The sequence below is a fragment of the Mustela nigripes genome, chromosome 11 (assembly GCF_022355385.1).
Source record: "Mustela nigripes isolate SB6536 chromosome 11, MUSNIG.SB6536, whole genome shotgun sequence".
Lineage (NCBI taxonomy): Eukaryota > Metazoa > Chordata > Mammalia > Carnivora > Mustelidae > Mustela > Mustela nigripes.
The window spans coordinates 20,007,332-20,028,923 of record NC_081567.1 but is presented as its reverse complement, the minus strand read 5'-3'; the positions used below and the strand labels follow the sequence as shown (position 1 = coordinate 20,028,923).

Below are 21,592 nucleotides of genomic sequence, written 5' to 3'. Positions count from 1 at the left end.
CATTTAATTCCACTGAGTCTCACTATTCAGCATTCCATTGTAGTTACACTTAACATACAAAGTGAACTAAAAAAAAAAAAAAAAAAAACCACCTCACAAAACGCAGTTCTTTCAGTCATTCATTAAGCAAATACTTTTCAGAGTACTTTGTATGAGGCAGTGAGTGTTCTGGGCTCCAGGGAAACAACAGTGAACAAGACAGATGGAGCTCCTGGTCTTGCTGAGCTTACACACTAGCCCAAAGAACTGGAACTCTTCTATTTGCAGATCCAAGACTCACTGTATATTATCTGATTTTGGATGAGGAGAAAAACACCTTTCAGGAAACTGTAGACAAACTTGAAATACGTCTACTCATAATATATAGACACAATTAAATAATGGATTAAATATTAGAACCAATATATTTTATTAAAGTGAAAAGGCCTAAGAACAGGGGTGCCTGGAGGGGGTTGGTTGGTTAAGCATCCAACTCTTGGTTTTGGTTCAGGTCATGATCTCAGGGTCCTGGGACTGAGCCCCACACTGGGCTCTGTATTCAGCACAGAGTCTGCTTGAGATTCTCTCTCCCTCTCCCTCTGGACTTCCCCTGGCTTGCAAGCTCTTGTTCTAAAATAAATAAATAAACAAAAACATATAAATAAAATCTAAAAAAAGAAAAAGAAAGGTCTAAGAATATTACAATAGAAATACTTTTCAATTAAATTCAAGAAAATGTTGGGAAAACTAGTGGGTTCCTCCCTGTGGTAAGTTCAACAACTCCTGTGCAATGCACAAGTGTTCAGATTGCTAAACCATTACTAGTATGCTTCAGCAGAAAAGCATAAAGTCATTAGTGATAATTTTTCAAATGCCCCTTCTCCCATTTACATAACATGATGGCAATTTTTGTAAAACATTAGGTGCTATTTTTTTTTGAAGATTTAATTTATTTATTTGACAGACAGAAATCACAAGTAGGCAGAGAGGCAGGCATAGAGAGAGAGGAGGAAGCAGACTCCCTACGGAGCAGAGAGCCTAATGTGGGACTCGATCCCAACACCCTGGGATCATGACCTGAGCCGAAGGCAGAGGCCATTAGGTGCTTTTTTTACATAAACATGTTCTTGTATCAAATCCAAGGAACTCCTCTATCAAACGTGGGATAAATTAATTTACAGAAAACCAGATAAGGGGAAAATATTTGTTTTATTCTCTTCCCATTAAGAACAATTAAAATGTTACTTTTGAGTGAAAATTGTTTCTTTCTCCCTTTAAAAGCAAGTGCAAATGGGAAAATGTTGCTTAAAACACAAGAAATTTCTGGAACCATTGAAAGCATAAAAGATTTCTGCATCTTTTTTTTGGGGGGGGGGGTCTTAATTATTTTCTCAATTTGAACAAAAATGATGACAATACCAACAACAAAAACATTTGCCCTGCGATCATGACCTTAGCTGAAGGCAGAGGCTTAACCCACTGAGTCACCCAGGCGCCCCATCTTAGGTTAGTTCTTACTTTCCGTTTATGGCCATGACAAAGAGCGTCAGGGCTCAATTTTTTTTTTTTTTTAAAGATTTTATTTATTTATGTGACAGGCAGAGATCACAAGTATGTGGAGAGGCAGGCAAAGAGAGAGGAGGAAGCAGGCTCTCTGCTTAGCTCTCTGCGGGGCTCGATCCCAGGACCCCGGGATCATGACCTGAGCCGAAGGCGGAGGCTTTAACCCACTGAGCCACCCAGGTGCCCCAGGGCTCAAATTTAACATAACCTCCTGTGCCTGTAGATCTGAGTGGGATTGTTCCTGCTTCCCCTCCTGACTGGCATACCACACCAGGTGAATACAAACAGAACAAGTAAGAAAATGAAAATTAGAGCTATCCCTTCCACAAAGCAAATGGAAATAAGCTGACAGATGTTCAGCTTTAAAAGAATTATGTTCCTGTATTTACAAAAGTCCTCATTACCACAAATTGAGATCAAACACTCTGCAGCTACGTTCTGGAAGAAAAGAAGGCTTAAGCTAGCTGATAGTCATAAGATATGCTGTATATAAGAAAAGCAATTCACAAAATTGTGAATTATTGAATGTCTTTGTGTCCAGCACTGTTATAGTGGTTAGAGATTCCAAAAACTAATACTCTGTCACACTTACAGTGAAAATAGATTTTCCCTAAATAAATTATACAGTCTAGTACAAAGACTCAACATTGTTGCTAACGTTCATTTTCATGAGTAAGACTCTAAGTCAACATAGTTTCTATCATAGTCACATATTTTCCATAAGCTGTCTGGGGAAAGAGATCTGCAAATGTACCTGTGCTGCTACTATTACCTCTTGTAAATTCTGGTACTGTTAGTATCCAAACTCACACCAGGTCTTTAAATCTCAACTTTTACTTCAAAGAATTATGTCCCGCTTGTAGATTCAAATCCATTGCTTATGCTGACTAGCCAAGATCTTTTACATCCTCCAAATTCTCTGGACATAGCACACAGTCGTGTACTTGATTTTTTTTTTTTTTAAAGATTTTATTTACTTATTTGACAGACAGATCACAAGTAGGCAGAGAGGCAGGCAGAGAGAGGGGAGGAGAGAAGCAGGCTCCCTGCCAAGCAGAGAGCCCAATGTGGGGCTTGATCCCAGGACCCTGGGATCATGACCCGAGCCGAAGGCAGAAGCTTTAACCCACTGAGCCACCCAGGCGCCCCTCGTGTACTTGATTTTAAGGTAATTTCTTTTTATCTCAAACAGAAAATGGGCTTTGAAGGAAGGAACTGACCCCTCACTTGACTGGTAACCCCCAGAATGGCCTGCAGCAGTGGGCACGAAGCAGGAATTAATAAGCAATTGGTGAACTTAAAAGAATTTAAAACGAGCTGTATTTAAAATCACATAGCATTAAATAGTTTCTTCTACAGACCTTGTCTTGGGGTGATTTCCTAAAGCGCACTAATTAATAATTTAGGCACAAGCTCATTCACTGATTTTTGTTTTGTTTTACCCAACAGGTCTTTTGCTTCTGTAAGGGGCCTGTAATTCCATTTCTCAAACAACCAATCCATCTTCACCCTGCAGCTGTTTCCTAGGTAACCAATCCAGCCAAATAAAAGACTTGCACACAATAGGAAAAAGGAAACCAAACTAGGAACTACAGCATCCCACATGCCTCTCAGTAGCTCACCTGTATAGCATTACACACAAAAGGAAGTCATAATGAGTCTTAGACTGTTGAGTGGGTATCTTAACCAAAGAGGCTTCTGACTCTCATCATCTATAGATCTAGACACTGCTGAAAAGATTTAACTGAACCAGTCTGAGCATGTCTGTTGCCACAATGAGGATGATTATAAAGCAAGTCATCACTACAAGTAAAAGCTGTGCCACAGAAAATCGGAAACACAAGGGTTATAAAGCAGACACACAAACCCAACAGAGTCTGTCAGAGCTAACTGCATCTAGTAAGTGCTTGCCTACCTGGCCACAGAGGGCAGTGGGATGACAGGGTTTCTGATGAGAAGAAGTCAGTTGTCAGCAGCACTGAGGATCTTGTGGATAGGGAAATACACTTTTTTCCTGCTGTTTTTCATGATTTTATGTCTTTGGTTTTTTACTATGATTTGTCTATGTGTGGTTTAAAATCTACCTTTACCTGGAATTTGTTGAGATTCTTCAATGTGCAAATTTAAACTTTTCATCAAATTTGGAGAGATTTCAGTCCTTATTTTGTCAGTTATTCTTTCAACTCCTTTCTTTCTCTTTTCCCCTCCTAGGACTCCCATGATATATTTGCTGGAAGGCCTGGTAATGTCCCGTTGGTCTCTCAGCGAAGGCAGACACTTAACAACTGAGCCACCCTGGTGCCCACCCCACTGGTCTCTCAATTGTTCTATTCATTTATTATTATTTTTCTGCTTCTCAGATTAAATCATTTCAATTGACTTGTCTTTGAATTTGCTGAGTCTTCTGCCAACTTTTCATTTCAGTTATTGCTCAGGAATTTCTTTTTTCTTTATATAATTTCCATCTTTTTATTAGGTATTCTCTATGTGATGAGACATTGTTTTCTTGCATTAGGTCTTTATACATGATTTCCTTTATTTTTTGGAATGCACTTACAAGAGCTAAACTTGTACATGTACATTTAAACTCTTTGTCTAGTAACCCCAGTATCTGGGCTTCCTCAGGGGCTGTGTCTACTGACTGCTTTTATTTTTCTTGTGTATAGGCCATACCTCCCTGTTTGTGTTTCGTGATTTTTAGTTGAAGACTTAAAATGTAAGATATTACAATGTGACAACTATGGAAATCAAATCCTCCCAACCCCAGGGTTTATTGTTATTACAGCTTACTGACTTTCCTGGAAAGTTCTGTAGAGTTTGGATCATTGCTGTGTCTCTGTTCCATTAGCTTAGTAGTCAGCTAATGGCTAGAATAAGATTTCTTTTTTTTAAGATTTTTTAAAATCATATGTTTGACAGACAGAAAGAGCACAAGGTGGCAGGGGCAGAGGGAAAAGGAGAAACAGACTCCCCCTGAGCAGGAAGCCCAATGCTGGACTCGATCCCAGGACTCCAGAATCATCACCTGAGCTGAAGGCAGATGCTTAACTGATTGAGCCACTCAGATGCCCCTGGAATAAGATTTTTTTAAGTCCTTTGAATTGGTGTCACTCAGCCTTTTCTCTCTGTGTCTGTTGTGGTACATTTTCACTGATGCATTAAGCAATTAACAACTCTGCCTTAGTATGCTCTTCCTGCTTGCATAGAGCCTCAAGGTTAGCTAGAGGGAAGAGATTAATTAAGACCTTCATAGGTCTTTCCTGGATATGTGAAAAGCCCTAAATATGTGTATAGCCTTACAGACTCCGAGGGATATGTTGGAGTTTTTCAAAGACTCTTTTGGCCATCCTTTTCCTTTATGTTTTTTAGTTAGCCTTTTGTTAATGTCAAATAATACCACCTCAGCTAAGTACCTGTAATCTTTAAAAATTTTTATTTACTTATTTATTTATTTGAGAGAGAGAGAGAGAGAGTGAGTGCATGAAAGGGGGGGTGGACAAAGGGAGAGGGACAAGCAGACTCCCCACTGAGTAGGGAGCTTGACAAGAGGCCGAATTCCAGGCCCCTGAGATCACGACCCAGGCCAAAGGCAGATGCTCAACCAACTGAGCCACCTAGGTACCTGCAATGTTAAACAACTACTGCTGATTGTTTTGAACAAATATTCTGGGGGTGAGACTAAGCAAGCTCTGAATCTGAATAAAGGTAAGGCCTGAGGAGATTCTCAGTAAGCTGACATATCAAATGGTAGCAATTCTCTGAGGATGGGGCTTTAAGGAACACCAGACCCTTTCGCCTTTCAAGGGGTTGCTGAGCTGCTGGTTTACACGACTATCAAAGTTGCAAGGCTACTGGCTTTCAAGGCTACTGTGTAGCTGAGGAGAGGTGATGTGCGATTAGCATAATTTAAACTACCACAAAGCTTGCTGTTCTTGAGAAGATTCAGGTGATTTTCTTAAACAAATGCTTCTTGGATTGCTGTGAACCTGAGTTAATTTCTGAAGTTTTGAAAAAGTTGATCTGACAATTTTACCAGTATTCTCATTGCATTTATGGAGGAGAGGGTTTTCAGAAGTCCCTGGTCCATCATCACAGAGGTTAAACCCAATGGGTCACAATCTGAATCATAGCTTTGACATACCTGGGCAGGTCCCATAATTTTCCTAAACTTCCAGCAGAAGTTTCTGTGAGCATTAAATAAATGATGAGATAATACTTGTAAGCTACTGCAACTAAATAACTATTACATGTCTTCAGGGAAGTAAAAATATTTTTGTTTTAGTTAAAAAATACACAGGGCAGTAGTAGACACAATTATTTAACACAACAGTACACTCATGCAACTCATATTCCAAAATAAAAGGTTGACATCTGATGGTTGCCATGATTGCCAGTCATAAAAAGTACTCAGAACATCACTCTCCTGCCCAACTGCTTTAGTGTCTATGGTTCACGTTGAAGATGAAGCATAACGCAAGTTCAGACTTGCTGAAATAAAAGCTCTGGGGACAGTCTGTATTTTATAGGAACAGAAAGCTGGGAACATTGAGATTGAGAATGCTTTGCTAATAGAGTGAAATTACAAAATGTTTTGTTAGATAGCAAGTAAACAGAGAACAATCATTAATCTTTTTAGTTTGATTTTCTTTTCCCTTAAACCCCACTGGCTGTTATATCTCTTCTTAAAATACAACTGTTACCAGCTGTTTGCAAGTAGGACTGTAGTTTGGAGGTCATATCTCATTTTAAAACTGACGAAATCATACCAACACTGTTCTCTCATTGTAGCTTATTCTTTCAGCCCTTACTCCATAAACGTGGTCTTGGGTCTAATCCTATAAAGACATTAAGCACAAGATAGCAGTGAATTTCTATTTTAAAATCTGCCTTATCAGGGGTACCTGGGTGGCTCAGTTGGTTAAGTGACTGCTTTTGGCTCAGGTCACGGTCTTGGTCTTGGGAGTCCTAGTATCGAGCCCCGCATGGGGCTCCCTGCTCGGCAGGGAGCCTGCTTCTCCCTCTGACCCTCCCCCTTCTCATGCTGGCTCTCTCTCTTTCACAAATAAATAAATAAAATCTTTAAAAAAATAAAATAAAATCTGCCTTATCAACAAGTACAATAAGGTACCAGAATCCATCCTATTACAATCCTAATCATTGAAGCCCTTAGTATATAATGCATGAAGTCATTAAAGATAAGCTCACCACAATGTTTAAGCTGTCCGTACAATGTATGAAAAATACATGGAAGAGTATTTATCACATGACTCACAGTGGACTACTTTGGTTGAACAGGACTAGAGGGTGGAATGGGGCTGAGAACCGTTGTACTTTTCATTGTCTTATCTGAGCATAGATAAATTCATACAATTCTGTCCTTTAAAGAAATGTGCAGGGGGGCAACTGAGTGGCTCAGTGTTTTGTGCCTCTGCCTTCAGCTCAGGTCATGGTCCCAAGGTCCTGGGATTGAGCCCCCACATTGGGTTCTCTGCTCGTTGGGGAGCCTGCTTCCCCCACTCTTTCTGCCTGCCTCTCTGCCTGCTTGTGATCTGTCAAATAAATAAAATCTTTAAAAAAAGATGTGCAGGGAGGGTAGGAGCTACGGTGAATGCTGTGAATTGTGGAAAACTGATGAATCACAGACCTGTACCCCTGAAACAAATAACACATTATATGTTAATTAAAAATTTATGCATTCATTTATTTAAGAGAGGGAGGGGGAAAGGGTGAGGGAGAAAATCTTAAGCAGTCTCCATGCCCAGTGCAGAGCCTGATGTGGGGCTTAATCTCACAACCCTGAAATCATGACCTGAGCTGAAATCAAGAGTAGGATGCTTAACTGACTGAGCCACCCAGATGCCCCTGTGCATTCACTCTGTATTTTAAAATTCTAAAGTGTTTATAAAGTGTTACATATTAGATTTAAATAAAATGTACTAACTGCACTTACACACTGTGAAATCTTTCAATCATGTATGAATTTAAGCACATGCTCTGGATCTAAAATAAATTAGAGGATGCCAAAGCAATTAGAATAAGGTAAATCAGGTAGAGAACTAAAATAGAATTTAAATTACTGTGTCTACAATTTCTATTCCATTTCAACTAAAGTATCATGAGAAAGCACCGTGGAAGAATCCAGCAGATCATACCGGAATATTCATTGTTTCTTCCCAGAGTAATGTGGCAGAACAAACCCAAAACAATTTTAACATTCATTTCACTAAATGGTTTCCATGTTTTACATGTAGAAGTGAGCTGGTTTAAGGGAGAGGAAACTGGTAAAGGGAACAAAATCAAACAAATTTGGTAGGCCAACTGTTTTTGTGGACAGAAAAGTTTACAAAAGTATTTTAATAAAAGGGCTGAACATTAATAACTCTACATACAGCCTTCAATCACTGAAAAGGTTCATCTGTGGACAATGATCAAGAAGTAAACAAGCAATGCAGCAGACAAAAGTGGCTCACAATCATGCAAGATTCCTGGCCAAAAAGAGCCTTAAAATTAGGAATTTCAGAGCTAGAAAGGATCTCAGAGATCATCAATTCTAATCTCTCCAGTCTAGGGTTTGAAGAACATGGAGGCCCAGGCAGGTTAAGTGCTAAGTCCAAGAATACAAAGTAACTAGTAGTGCCAGGACTAAGACCAGGGTTTTCAATTAACCACTCCTAAACCATTTCTACCACATGATGCTCACTTCTTGAACACCTTTCATTTAATAAAGAATAGCATTCCTAAAAATATCATCAGAAGCATTTAGATTTATATCAGAGCAGACTTAATTACAACTTTGTAAGCACAGAGAGAGTGAGTCTAAGAGGATCCTTCACAGGAGGTCAATACAAAGTGGGAGAAGATATTTTTGTCAGTTCATAGGAGTGACTCCTCTGAGCTTTATTCACTCTAAAATACAGCTTCCTCCCACACCCACACTTCTCGTAAATGTTCAAGGAATACGCCACTCCCAGCTCATCCTCCTTAAAGAAATAACCCAATTTCTTAGTCTCAAGAAAAAAAGATTTTATTGGTTATTTAAAGACTACTCTCAAACATTACAATAAACACTCATAGTTGTCTTATTTATTTGTATTGTACAGAAAATGTGCACCCCATCACCTTCTTACAAAGGACTTTACAGGGTCAGTCACAATAAATAAATAACTTTCCTGAGGGTACAGCAAAGGTTCCATGGTATGACTTCCAGGTCTGTCAAAATAACTTCTTTTGCCAACTACTTGGTATCTCAACACTAAATAATTCAAAATCTTTTCTTCAATAAATTGCACTCCCTTAATCTACGTAAGTAAAATAATTCTGATTTAAAAAAATCACATTTTGGGTGGCCCCTGGGTGGCTCAGTGGGTTCAAGTCTCTGCCTTCGGCTCAGGTCGTGATCCTGAAGTCCTGGGATCAAGCCCTGCATCGGGTTCTCTGCTTGGCGGGGAACCTGCTTCCCCCCCTCCCTGCCTGCTCCTCTGCCTACTTATGAACTCTGTCAGAAGAATAAATAAAATCTTAAAAAAAAAAAAATTACATTTTAAACTATTTAGTCACATATCCATTGACCTAACTGGGAGCTATCATACCACAGCAGTAGGGATTCAGGCTCTGGATTCAGATTCCAGGTGCACCATTTGCTGGCAGTGCAATTTCAGGCAAATTATTTAACCTCTGTGTGCCTCAGTTTCCTCAACTGTAAATGAGGATAAAAACAAAATGATCTCATAGTGTTATACAGATTATGAAGGGGAATATGTGTAAAGCACTTAGAACAAATGCCTGGTACTGAGTAGTAAGTTGGTAAATGTTAATTATTATTAATGAGGGGTGCCTGGGTAGCTCAGTCGTTTGGGCATCTGCCTCCGGCTCAGATCATGATCCCAGGATTCTGGGATCGAGCCCCACATCGGGCTCCCTGCTCAGTGGGAAGCCTGCTTCTCCTTCTCCCTCCCCCACTGCTTGTGTTCCCTCTTTCACTGTGTCTCTCTCTGACAAATACATAAAATCTTTAAAAAATAAATAAGTAAATAAATATTATTAATGATATATATATATTTTTTTCATCAAAAGTATGTATTTTTACTTTAAGGAAACAATCTATGGGACTCCACCTTCTTTTTAAATTTATTGTTCTCTCTTGGGTTTAGATGAAAAATATTATAAACAAGTGTTTAATTTGTGTAGATCTACTGAATTATTTAAAAATGAATCAGAGTTGTAAAAGCTTAGAGTCTAGAAAATGCAAGGAAAGCAAATTTAACACTGAAATGACTGTTATTCTGTGTTGTTAGCAGAGTCCCTTAATTATAAAAGAGGATGGATTTAAGAATGGAGAGTTTTCGAGAAAGGCAAAAGTTCTGATTCTGACAGCTGCTCTTGTATTTAATCTTTATGAGGAGTTTGTATTCTCACCGTAGTTATATTTGGCTTCAGATTGAAAATGTAAACTGATATCTCCCTCAATTTCCAACATCAGAAAACACTACCTAAGCTTTCACAGAAATATATAAAACATTACATATGTGGTAAGCTGTGAACTCCTAAGCAAAGACATGGTAGTCTAAGGAAACCATACATTAGAGAAGGTCTCTGTTGAATTTGAACAGCCTGGCACTATGCCATGAGATACTCTTGACTTTTCTGTCCAGGTCTAGGAGACATAGTGCACTATGCCAAGCTTTCCTTCATTCAGCAGATACTTAGCACATGTTCTATGCAATACAATGTGGGAAGTATGAAGAGAAACATGGACATTATCCGTGTATTTCCAGAGGCTATAATATATACAGAGAGCTAAGATGAACACTCAAAGAAAATTACAAAGTGTAATTGTGAGGTAATAGAAAATATATATATTGGTCTCTACCTCTGAACCCCTAAAATCCCTGTATTTTCCAAAGTGGTAAGAACACTAGGATCATCTATATTCTTATATTGGTCTTTGACCTTTGTTCCTGACACAGGGCTCCAGAAACCTTTGTAAATTCCTGGGTGATAAGAGTGTCTTTTGTTCTAATGAGGCAACTCATTAGACTCCTGGGTGAGGGTTAGTCACCTGCCACCCCACCCGTTCTCTTGAGAAAAGGTATGAAAATGAGTTAATGATCAATCGTGCCTATGTGATGAAGCATCCCTAAAATCTCAAAAGTACAGGGTTTGGAAAGCTTCCAGGTTGATAATGGAAGAGGAGCATGCGCAGAGAGATCATGGAAGCTCCATGGCCCTTCCCACATCCCTTGCCCTGTGCATTTCTTCCATCTGGATGTTCACCTATATCCTTTATATATCCTGTGCTCTTTTATGATAAACTGGTAAGCCAAAGTAAGCGTTTCCCTGAGTTCTGTGAGCCACTTTAGTAAATGAATTGAACCCAAGGAGGGAGTCACTGGAACCTCCAATTTTTAGCCAATAACCACAGGTGACAGCCTGGGCTTGCGACTGGCATCTGAAGTGTCTGTGTGGGAGGTGGAGTGGAAGGGGCAGTCTTCTGAGACTGAGGCCCCCCACTTTTTTTTAAAGATTTTATTCATTTATTCATGAGAGACAGAGAGAGAGAGGCAAAGGCAGAGGGAGAAGCAGGCTTCCTGCTCCCACTTCCGATGTGGGACTCGATCCCACAGGACTTTGGGATCATGACATGTGCCCAAGGCAGAAGCCTAACCATCTGAGCCAACCAGGAACCTGAGAATGAGTCCTTTACCTGTGGGATCTAACACTGTCTTTGGATAGTGTCAGAACTGATTAAAATTGTAGGACACCTGGTTGGTGTCACCGAGAATTGCCTATTGTGAGGGGAGAACACATTTGGTGACCAGATGTGTCAGAAATGAAGTGTGCTGTGAGTAGTAAATGAAACTCACAGGAAAGACAGACTTGTAAGGGAAGAACTGGGTTTTTGCCTACATAGGAAGGAAAAACCCCAGTTTTACCTTTGTAACAACAGATAGCAGGATGTGATCTAATGCCAAGAGAATTGTGCTGCCTTGTGAGACTAGGAAGCTGGAGATAAGCACTCTATCCACAGGCACATTATTCATGGAATTTTGAGCAAGAAACTTCACTTCTTTAGGTCTATGCCGCATTTTACAAATGAATTATTTGCTAAGGGGCTCCTGATAACTCACATTGTTTACATTAGCTTTATTGAGGTATACTTTAGATACAATGAAATTTGCCATTTTATGTGTATAATTCAATGAGTTTTGACAACTGTACGTCACTTCAGTCATGACACAGTATATCACCACAAAAAATTCCCTCATAATCCTTTGCAGTCAATCCCTTTCCTGCAAGCTCCCAAGATAGACTTGCTTTCTATTACTAGAGTTTTGTCTCTTACAGAGTTTCCCATAAATAGAATCATACATTGTTTGCTTTTATGAATAAAGCAGCTACAAACTACAAACCTTTGCATACTGGTCTTTGCACAGACACGTGTGGTGGTGTGGGTAGGCATCAGCCAATCCACTGAGGCCCTGAATAAGACAAAAGGCTAAGGAAGGAGGAATTCACCCTTTTCCTTTCCTTTACAGATACTTTCCCCTAGTCTTGCTTTTAATTTTTTTTTTTTTTTTTTTTTTTTTTTTTTTTTTTAAAGTAAACTCTATGTCCTATGGGGCTCAAACTCACGATCCCAAATCAAAAATCACAAGCTCTATTGACTGTGCCAGCCAGGCACGTGTTGCCTTTAAATTTTCTTAACGGTGGTTTTTGTTTTTTTTTTAAAAGATTTTATTTATTTATTTGACAGACAGGGATCACAAGTAGGCAGAGACACAGGCAGAGAGGAGGAAGCAGGCCCCCTGCTGAGCAGAGAGCCCGATGTGGGGCTCGATCCCAGGACCCTGAGATCATGACCTGAGCTGAAGGCAGAGGATTAACCCACTGAGCCACCCAGGAGCCCCTTAACGGTGGTTTTTGAAGGATAAATGTTTTAAGTTTGACAGAGTCCAACTTACCAATTTCTTATCCTACCTTCTATGACTACTTAGCAGTGGAGGGAGAATATCCTACAGTTTTAATCCCAAACTGAGACCTAAGTAATCAGAGACTATATCAGGTAAGGCACCAGAAAACTTTCATTGTTTTTTTTTTTTTTTTTAAGATTTATTTATTTATTTATTTGACAGAGAGAAATCACAAGTAGGCAGAGAGGCAGGCAGAGAGAGAGAGAGGAGGAAGCAGGCTCCCTGCTGAGCAGAGAGCCCGATGCGGGACTCGATCCCAGGACCCTGAGATCATGACCCGAGCCGAAGGCAGAGGCTTAACCACTGAGCCACCCAGGCGCCCACTTTCATTGTTTTTAAAGCTGTCTATAAGGAGATTACCAGTGGCTCACTGAAAAAAGACTGCTTAGGAGAACTCAATTTTCCTTATTACATCTGGAAAGATAGCTAAAAATGATATTTCTTCAACAACTTAAAGAACAAATACACTGGGGCACCTGGGTGGCTCAGTTGGTTGAGCAACTGTCTTTGGCTCAGGTCATGATCCCAGAGTGCCAGGATCGAGTCCCACATCGGGCTCCCAGCTCCTTGGGGAGTCTGCTTCTCCCTCTGACCTTCTCCCCTCTCATGCTCTGTCTCACTTTCTCTCTCAAATAAACAAAATCTTTAAAAAAATAAAATAAAAAAGAATACATTTTAAGAATAGCTCTTTATTCCTTATTTAAACAAAAAGTCTAATTCAGATGCTTAGAAATTATCAACTGCATTACTTTTGGAAGATTAGCTCAGTGCAAAATCTAGTCACTGAGTAAATAAGAGATAACATATGAAGAATAATAACGACAGATAACAAAAAAAATAAAAAAAAATAATGACAGATAACATCTGGCAAGAGGGAGAGGGTTATTATATCATAGCAACCCTCAGTTGAAACAACCAAGGATATTACAAAGTACATTCTTATAAAACCAAACCTTGTCAATAATAAAATTATAAAGACTATCATCAATGATCTTCAAGTTCACTCCCAAGATACCTTTTGTATCTTCACATTCTTTCTAGGGAATCTCAATTAGATTCACAGATTCAATTATCACCTAGAAGCCAATGACTCACATATTTTTTCCTGGTTGAGAATGCTTAAGATCTACTCTCTTACTTATTTCAAGTACACAACAGAGTATTAGAAACTACAGTCATCATGCTGAGTATTAGATCCTAAGAACTTACTCATCGATAACTGAAAGTTTGTAACTTTTTATCAACACCGCCCTCTTTTCCTCCCTGCCCTCCCGCCCCTGGCAGCTACCATTCCACTGTTTCTAGAAGAGGATTTGAGCTACAGATATTTTATCTTAGATATTTTGAGAACTCCTGCTCTAGAGATAGGTTTTCTTTCAATACTTGCTTCTAATCAAAGATATGATCTGACCTAAAGAGAAACACCCAATTACATTTGGCAAGAAAGATGTTTCTTAAACACTTTTATTTCCTTTTGAGGTTTAATAGTTTAAATAACCAAGTATCTGGTGCTGATACTTCTTGGACAATTCTATCTCTGGTTTTGTAGCAGCTTTAAAGCAACCATTATCGGGGCGCCTGGGTGGCTCAGTGGGTTAAAGCCTCTGCCTTTGGCTTGGGTCATGATCCCAGGACCCTGGGATCGAGCCCCGCATCGGGCTCTCTGCTCGGCAGGGAGCCTGCTTCCTCTTCTCTCTCTGCCTGCCTCTCTGCCTCCTTGTGATCTCTGTCAAATAAATAAAAAAAATCTTAAAAAAAAAAAAAAAAGCAACCATTATCTAGGTCCTTGAGAACTAATGAAGTATGTTGTTTACAGACCACAAAAGGCAGAAAGTTGACAGAACACACCCAAGCACAACTTAATGAAATTAATTTCACTTGCACTAGTTTAAGAGGGATTTTCCTTTTAACTTCCAAAATTAAGGTCAGTGTTTGAAAAAATACTTCCATAGAGTGAATTCTCTAGCCACAAAATAGATAAATCAATCAATAGAACAGAATCAAACACACCTCAGCAGACCAACTACATACAAGATGGCTCTAGAAATCAATGGAAAGAATGGTCAATTTAGTAAATTTGGATTATCAACTTGCTATTTAGAAAAGAAGAAATGAATTAATGCACTGAAATAAAATGGGAGATGAATATAAAAATTAAAATCACTGAAGTTAAAAAAAAAAGGGAAAATACTTGAGTTGTCTGTGTGGTCTTAAAAACAGAGAAGACCTTTCTGTCTATATATGTAAATTCAGACTCTATTAATAAAAAAAAAAATGATTGTAATTTAAAGGTAAACAATAGATTCTCCCTCTTCCTCTGGCCCCCTCCCCTGCTCATGCTTGCTCTCTCAAACAAATAAATAAAATCTTAAAGAAACATGCATAAAACAAGGTAATGTAATGACTGGTTGAGAGAATGTGACCAGAGATTCCAAGGAACGTAACCCTGTATTTCCTCTACGGACAATGATCCAATATTTACTAAATCAGCATTCACAGTGACTTTACAGAACATAACTACCAAAAGAGAATATGTCTTAAGATTTATGTTAGGCAGGGCACCTGGGTGGCTCAGTGGGTTAAGCCGCTGCCTTCGGCTCAGATCATGATCTCGGGGTCCTGGGTTCGAGTCCCACATCGGGCTCTCTGCTCAGCGGGGAGCCTGCTTCCTCCTCTCTCTCTCTCTGCCTGCCTCTCTGCCTACTTGTGATTTCTCTCTGTCAAATAAATAAAATCTTTAAAAAAAAAAAAAAAAAGACTTATGTTAGCCAGGGTTCTTTAAAAATAGAGCAATAAAATCACTGCACAGCTCTCCTGTGTATTCTAATCCCATATCCCTCAGCTTCCTGCTTCTCATGGTGATGATACAGCTGTTTCAACTTCGCTTAACTCGAATTTTTCTTCACAGGGCCCTCCAAAGAAATTAAATCAGAATGAGTTACTATTGACACTCAAAAGACTTAAAATTTTATTCCATGAGTGATCCTTTGGACAGCCTGAACCTGCACAATATGATACCCACTAGTATTGAGTACTTGAGATGTATCTGCTACAAAAAAAAAATTTTTTTTGACACTAAGTAATGCGTTTAAATTTACTGTCACCCTCTTAGCGTTAAGAAATCTTTTTAAGAAATGCAAAGGGCAGACACTTTTTGGGGGGGGGATCCAATAACTAATCATTTTTATCAGTTTCCATATATCTTTACTACCCATCAACACCCACAACCAGCCAATTTATAAAAATTATGAAGATCTAGCACCAAAACTGCCTTTCTTACACCTTTCCCACTCTGGTAAGATGACACCAAAAAACACGTTCATTTTTCTAAAATACCCAAACTTGGCACTATGAATTAACTACCAACATGTTAGAATCATGACTACACATAAAGACTACAGAGAAGAGCTGATTCTTTCATTTAGTTATATTATTGCTATTAAACATAAGCTCATCAAGATAATGCACAGGAAGTTGCCAAAATGTGTGAAAAGTTATCCTTAACATGAGGGTCATGAAAAGTAGAACAGACCTGTGGTCGGGAGTATTGTGAGGTACAGAACAAGTCTGCTGGGGCTGTGGCACTAACTAGCTCTGTAACCTCACGCATGTTACTGATCTCTGTGACCACTTTCTCCATCTGTAAACTGGGGCTAATAAACAGTATCCACCTCACAGGGCTGGGGGAAATTACTAAATAAGTTTATTCTTGCAGGAAGCTTAGAACAATGCCTGGCACACAGATGTGCTTAATAAATTAGGTGTTGTTCCAGCAAACCATAGAAGTATCTTTCAAGTTGTAGTAAGGTAAATTTTAGATACTTTATACCTTGTACAGTAAATTTATGAAGTTCATGATTCCATGAAGTCCGTCAAGCTAAAAACATAAAAAAAAAAGGTGTAAATCTGCAAGTGATGGAATAATGATGAATAACCAAGAGGAACTGTTTCCAGGTCTATCCCTCATTTTGAAAAATGTCAGGTAACTGCTAAGTGGGTTCTACCAGCCCTGCCACCTAACTGAACAGCAGCCAGACGCTGCTCAGCACTGCTTATGTTCCTCTTTTGTCCACTCTGCTGCATCCCCCACAGCAGCTGCTTCAGACCTTTCCACACTCCTCAAATTCTCTAATGCCTGCCCAGAGTAGATAACCTTTCTTCCCACTTGCAGGAAATAATCAAGGTCATGCAGATGAAGCAACCTTATTTTGCCCTCTTCCCCACCTCAAACCCTCTCTTAAGTTCAGTGCATCATCGCCAAACTTCTCTGTACCATCTCTTCCTGTTTATTTTAAAATCTTTTTTATTTCAGTTTTATTGAGATATAATTGACATATCGAGTTTTTGTTTTTGTTTTTTTTTAAAGTAAACTCTATGCTCGATGTGGGGCTTGAACTCACGACCCAAAGATAGAGTTGCATGCTCTTCTGACTGAGCCAGCCAGGTGCCCCTCTTCACAGTTTGTTTGTTTGTTTTTAAGATTATTTATTTATTTGACAGAGAGAGAGAGAGAGAGAGAGATCACAAGTCGGCAGAGAGAGAGGTGGGGGAAGCAGCCTCCCTGATGAGCAGGGAGCCCGATGTGGGGCTCGATCCCAGGACCCTGAGATCATGACCTGAGCTGAAGGCAGAGGCTTTAACCACCCAGGCACCCCTTCACAGTTTATTTTAAAGAAGATGAATTCCTTCTCCTTCCCAAACTCCCTTACCCTTCATTCTTCAGAAACCTCATTCCTTTCCTTCCCCTTTCTTCTGACTTCAGTCGTCACTCCTTGGACCAGTGTTGGAGTGTGCTTCTAGTAAATTTAACTACATCAGAATCTTTTGAGGGTAGGGTGGAGTGGGGCAGGGTGGGGTAGGGTGGGTGTGTTTCAGAGTTGGGACACTGGTTTAAAATGCTGACACAGGTAACCCCTTTTTTTTTTAATTTTTAAAAAATTTATTTAACAGACACAGAGAGAGGGGGGAAGCAGGCTCCCTGCTGAGCAGAGAGCCCTATGTGGGGCTCGATCCCAGGACCCTGGGACCATGACTTGAGCCGAAGGCAGAGGCTTAACTCACTAAGCCACCCAGGCGCCCCAGGTAACCCTTATTTTTTAAAATTTTGCATTACACCACTTCACTTTAATAAAAATAACCTACATTAGTACTTGTTTTCACTAATGAGAAGAAATCCAAAAAGGATTCTTGCTTTTACAACAGAAGGTGAAAACTGAAAAAAGTGTTCGGTGCTGGTTTTGTAGCAAGCCATTATAGAAGCAGCACTCACCCCAAACTATACTCAGCATCTCAGCATCAAGCCACCACAGCTTTGAATTGTGTCTGTGAGCATCTTTGCTTTACCTCACCTTTGTGAATCTGTTAGCAAAATGGGACTAAAGATATCAGAAAAGCCTGGTATTTATTTGTATTTATTTTTAAAGATTTTACTTATTTATTTGACAGAGAGAAAGCACAAGCAGGGGGAACGGCAGGGAGAGGGAGAAGCAGGCTTCCCATGGAGCAGGGAGCCTGAAGGGGGCTGATCCCAGGATCTGGGATCAATACCTGAGCTGAAGACAGACGCTTAACCGACTGAGCCACCCAGGCGCCCCAAGCCTATAATTTTTTTTAGGTCTAGGAAGACTCAAAATTTTTTCCAGTTAAATCAGTGGTAATGGCTGCTTCACTTTATACCATTTCAGCTTACAAAAGGTTTCTTAACAATGTTCTACCTTCAGATAGCAGGGGAAACCTGTATCTGGTCTTCACACCCACTGAATCAGATTCCCTATATGTGGTGCCAGCAACTTGCATTGCTAACAAAATCCTCTTCCTATTCTTGTACATACTAAAAATTGACAACTGTCTTGGACTATGGATCTTTCTTCTCTCTCCCTAAAAATATGCTTATGTCTTTATATAAAAAAACCAAACAAAGCAAACTACATTTCCCTTAAAAAATTCTTTAAAGATTTTATTTATTTATTTATTTGTCAGAGAGAGAGAGAGAGAGAGAGAGAGAGTGTGTGTGTGTGTGTGTGTGTGTGTGCGCGCGCGCGCAAGTGCTCAAGTAGGCAGAGCGGCAGGCAGACACGGAGAGAGAAGCAGGCTCCCTGCCGAACAAGGAGCCCCATGCAGGGCTTGATCCCAGGATCCTGGAATCATGACCTGAGCCGAAGGCAGCGGCTTAACCCACTGAGCCACCCAGGCGCCCCTAAATTTCCTTTAAATGACTATCTCAGATAACTACATTGCATTGCCTCTATTACTTTGGCTCTTAAGGGGAAATTTATGTCATCTACTCATTCCTCACACCCTTTGTCTTCACGGCTCTGTGTATGTTGTCTTTTCCGAGATCATTCCTGGCCTCTCAGTCTCTAAATTCAAAGATCTGCTCCAGTCTTCACTCCCTTCAACGCTTCGGTAGCATGTAACATTGGTAGCTATCTCCTTTGTGGGACAAGCTCTGTCTTTGCTTTCCTGAAACCACACTCTTGTTCTCCTACGCTGCCCCTTCTATTAAGTTGGTTCTTTCCTTTTAAGTGTTAAATCCCAGTGCCCTTTATTCTTTCCCGAATTTCCTCTTCCACCTGCTTGGGTGTTCTTCTGGTTTCCCCTATTTTCTCTCATTCATTCAAATACTTATTGCTCATCACTCTTTGCTAGGCACTGTTCCGAGTATTGGGCATAAAAAGTTAGAAAAGGAGATGAAGGCAGACACTTTCAAAAATACTGTCACTGCTTCAGCCACCTAGTTTGGAAATCTTGGAATCATCTCGTTGCTTGCCTCCTTTTGTCCCTTCTTCTATGTAAAAAAGTATCTTTCTTTCTATGTAGCTTTTCTTATTTGTTCCTTCCTTCTTTTCACTGCTATTATCCCTGCCCAGGTCTTCAAATTCTAATACCAAAACTATTGTTAAAATTTCTTCAGTATTCTCTCTCCTTCTATTTTACTCATCCAGTTAACATCTACTTACTGAATGAATGCCTCCTATGTCCTAGGCATTGTTCTGGGCACTGGGATACAAGAGTAAGACAGAAACATCCCTTTTTATATGAAGCATATATTAGTAGAGGGAGACAGAGGAAAAAAAAGTAAAGTAATAAACAAGGTAATTAGCAGACAGTCACAAATGTCACGAGGAAAATAATATGGGGTAAGGTGTTGGAGAAGCACTATCCTAGATTCTCAGGTGGTTATGGAAGGCCTCACTCTGAAGAGGTGTATCTAGCTGAGACCATACATTCTATCACACTACAGATAAATTAATATTCCCCAAACACCACTTTTATACTATCTCTTGGTTCATGAACTTTTATTTATTTTTTTAAAAAGATTTTATTTATTTATTTGACAGACAAGAGACCACAAGTAGGCAGAGAGGCAGGCAGCGAGAGAGGGGAAAGCAAGACTCCCCGTTGAGCAGAGAGCCCCATGTGGGGCTTGATCCCAGGACCCTTAGATCATGACCCAAAAAAGCCTCAACCCACTGAGACACCCAGGCGCCCCGGTTCATGAACTTTTAAAGGCGACCTACTAATTATAAGGCAAAGGCCAAAATTCCCACCTAACTTTCAAATTTTCCAAAATTCCCCTACAGATTCTCCTTCAATTCACTCTTACTAAGCAACAAAAAGGATGTGCCAGGTATAGTGCTTAGTATTTTTTTCCTCCAAAAGATACCCACCTGATAGTCCCAACATTACAATTTCATTTTCTGTTAAAAAAAAAAAAAAAAAAAGGAAAAGAAAAGAAAAAAATTCTTTTTTTTTTTTTTTTTAAGATCTTATTCATTTATTTGACAGACAGAGATCACAAGTAGGCAGAGAGGCAGGCAGAGAGAGAGAGAGAAGAGGAAGCAGGCTCTCTGCTGAGCAGAGAGCCCGATATGGGGCTCGATCCCAGGACCCTGGGATCATGACCTGAGCCGAAGGCAGAGGCTTTAACCCACTGAGCCACCCAGGCGCCCCCCAAAATTCTTTTTTTTAACAGAAAAAAATTACTTTTTTTTTCTGTAAACAACAAAAAAAAGAAACTTGCCCGAAGTTACTCAGCTAATAAGTGACAATACTGGGCCACAGATAATAATATAACCTGTTATGGGCGCCTGGGTGGCTCATATATATATATATAACCTGTTATTTATTAACATTTATTATGTGCCAAATTACGTGTTAAGGGACTTATTTGTCTCATTTAGTCCTCATAATTGAAAGAGAGAGGTATTCCTATGATTAGGCCACTGATATGATTATGTGTAATTATTATTAGAACCTGAAGCTCACAGAAGGTTAAATAATCTGCCTAAATCACTAAGTGGTCAAGGTAGGATTAAACTAAGACCTGTCTGACTTCAAAGTCCATGTATGAGACCTCTGTGCTCAGTTCATTTAATGGCTCTTTCTCCTGTGTCACCTGGGACAAACTCTAACCCTAGATCAACAAAATGGTTTTCTTTTCCCACATCTGCACCCAGGCTGCTGACTCTGCTAGGAAAAAGATATACAACCGTAATGCAGGGATTGCTTTTTAAAAAAAAAGTCTTATAGGCCCAAGTAGGCCCTCATTATAACCTAGGAATCTTTGTTTTTCTAGTCAGCTGTCTACTATTCTCTATAGCAGCTACCTCAAGCCTTTCCCCTCACCTCAAATCCTACCTTAGCATGCCCTTCACTCCTAACAGATGACCCCCTCAGTTCTCTTACTGAGAAAATATAAGCCATCAGAAGTAAACGCCTTCAACTTTCTACCACCATATCTATAAACCAATTTTATCTGCTTCAACTTACTTCCTTTCCTCTTTTCACAAAGGAAAATGTACCTTTGCTTCAGGAAGCCTAGCCCTCTGCTATGCTCTACCACTCTGCGTAGTATCATCAGGACCTTTGCTCAAGCAAACATTCCTTCTCTTTGGTGCATTATCAATCCCTCCCTCTCCACTGACTCCTTATCATCATCAACCTAAGCCCAACTATCTAAAAATGACCCACCCTGGACCCCACATTCTTCTCTAGTTAATTAAACTTTTCTCTCCCCTTTACAGGTAAAACTCGATCTCCATTGCTATCTTACTTCACCTTCTAGTCATTTCTTAACC

The 21,592-nt window shown here is 39.8% G+C and overlaps 1 protein-coding gene across 1 annotated transcript in view; it reads right to left on the bottom strand.

Annotated features, from left to right (window-relative positions):
• The window catches only part of MOSMO (modulator of smoothened), a 60,490-nt gene that overhangs the window by 7,129 nt on the left and 31,769 nt on the right, over window positions 1-21,592 (bottom strand). The window lies entirely within an intron of this gene.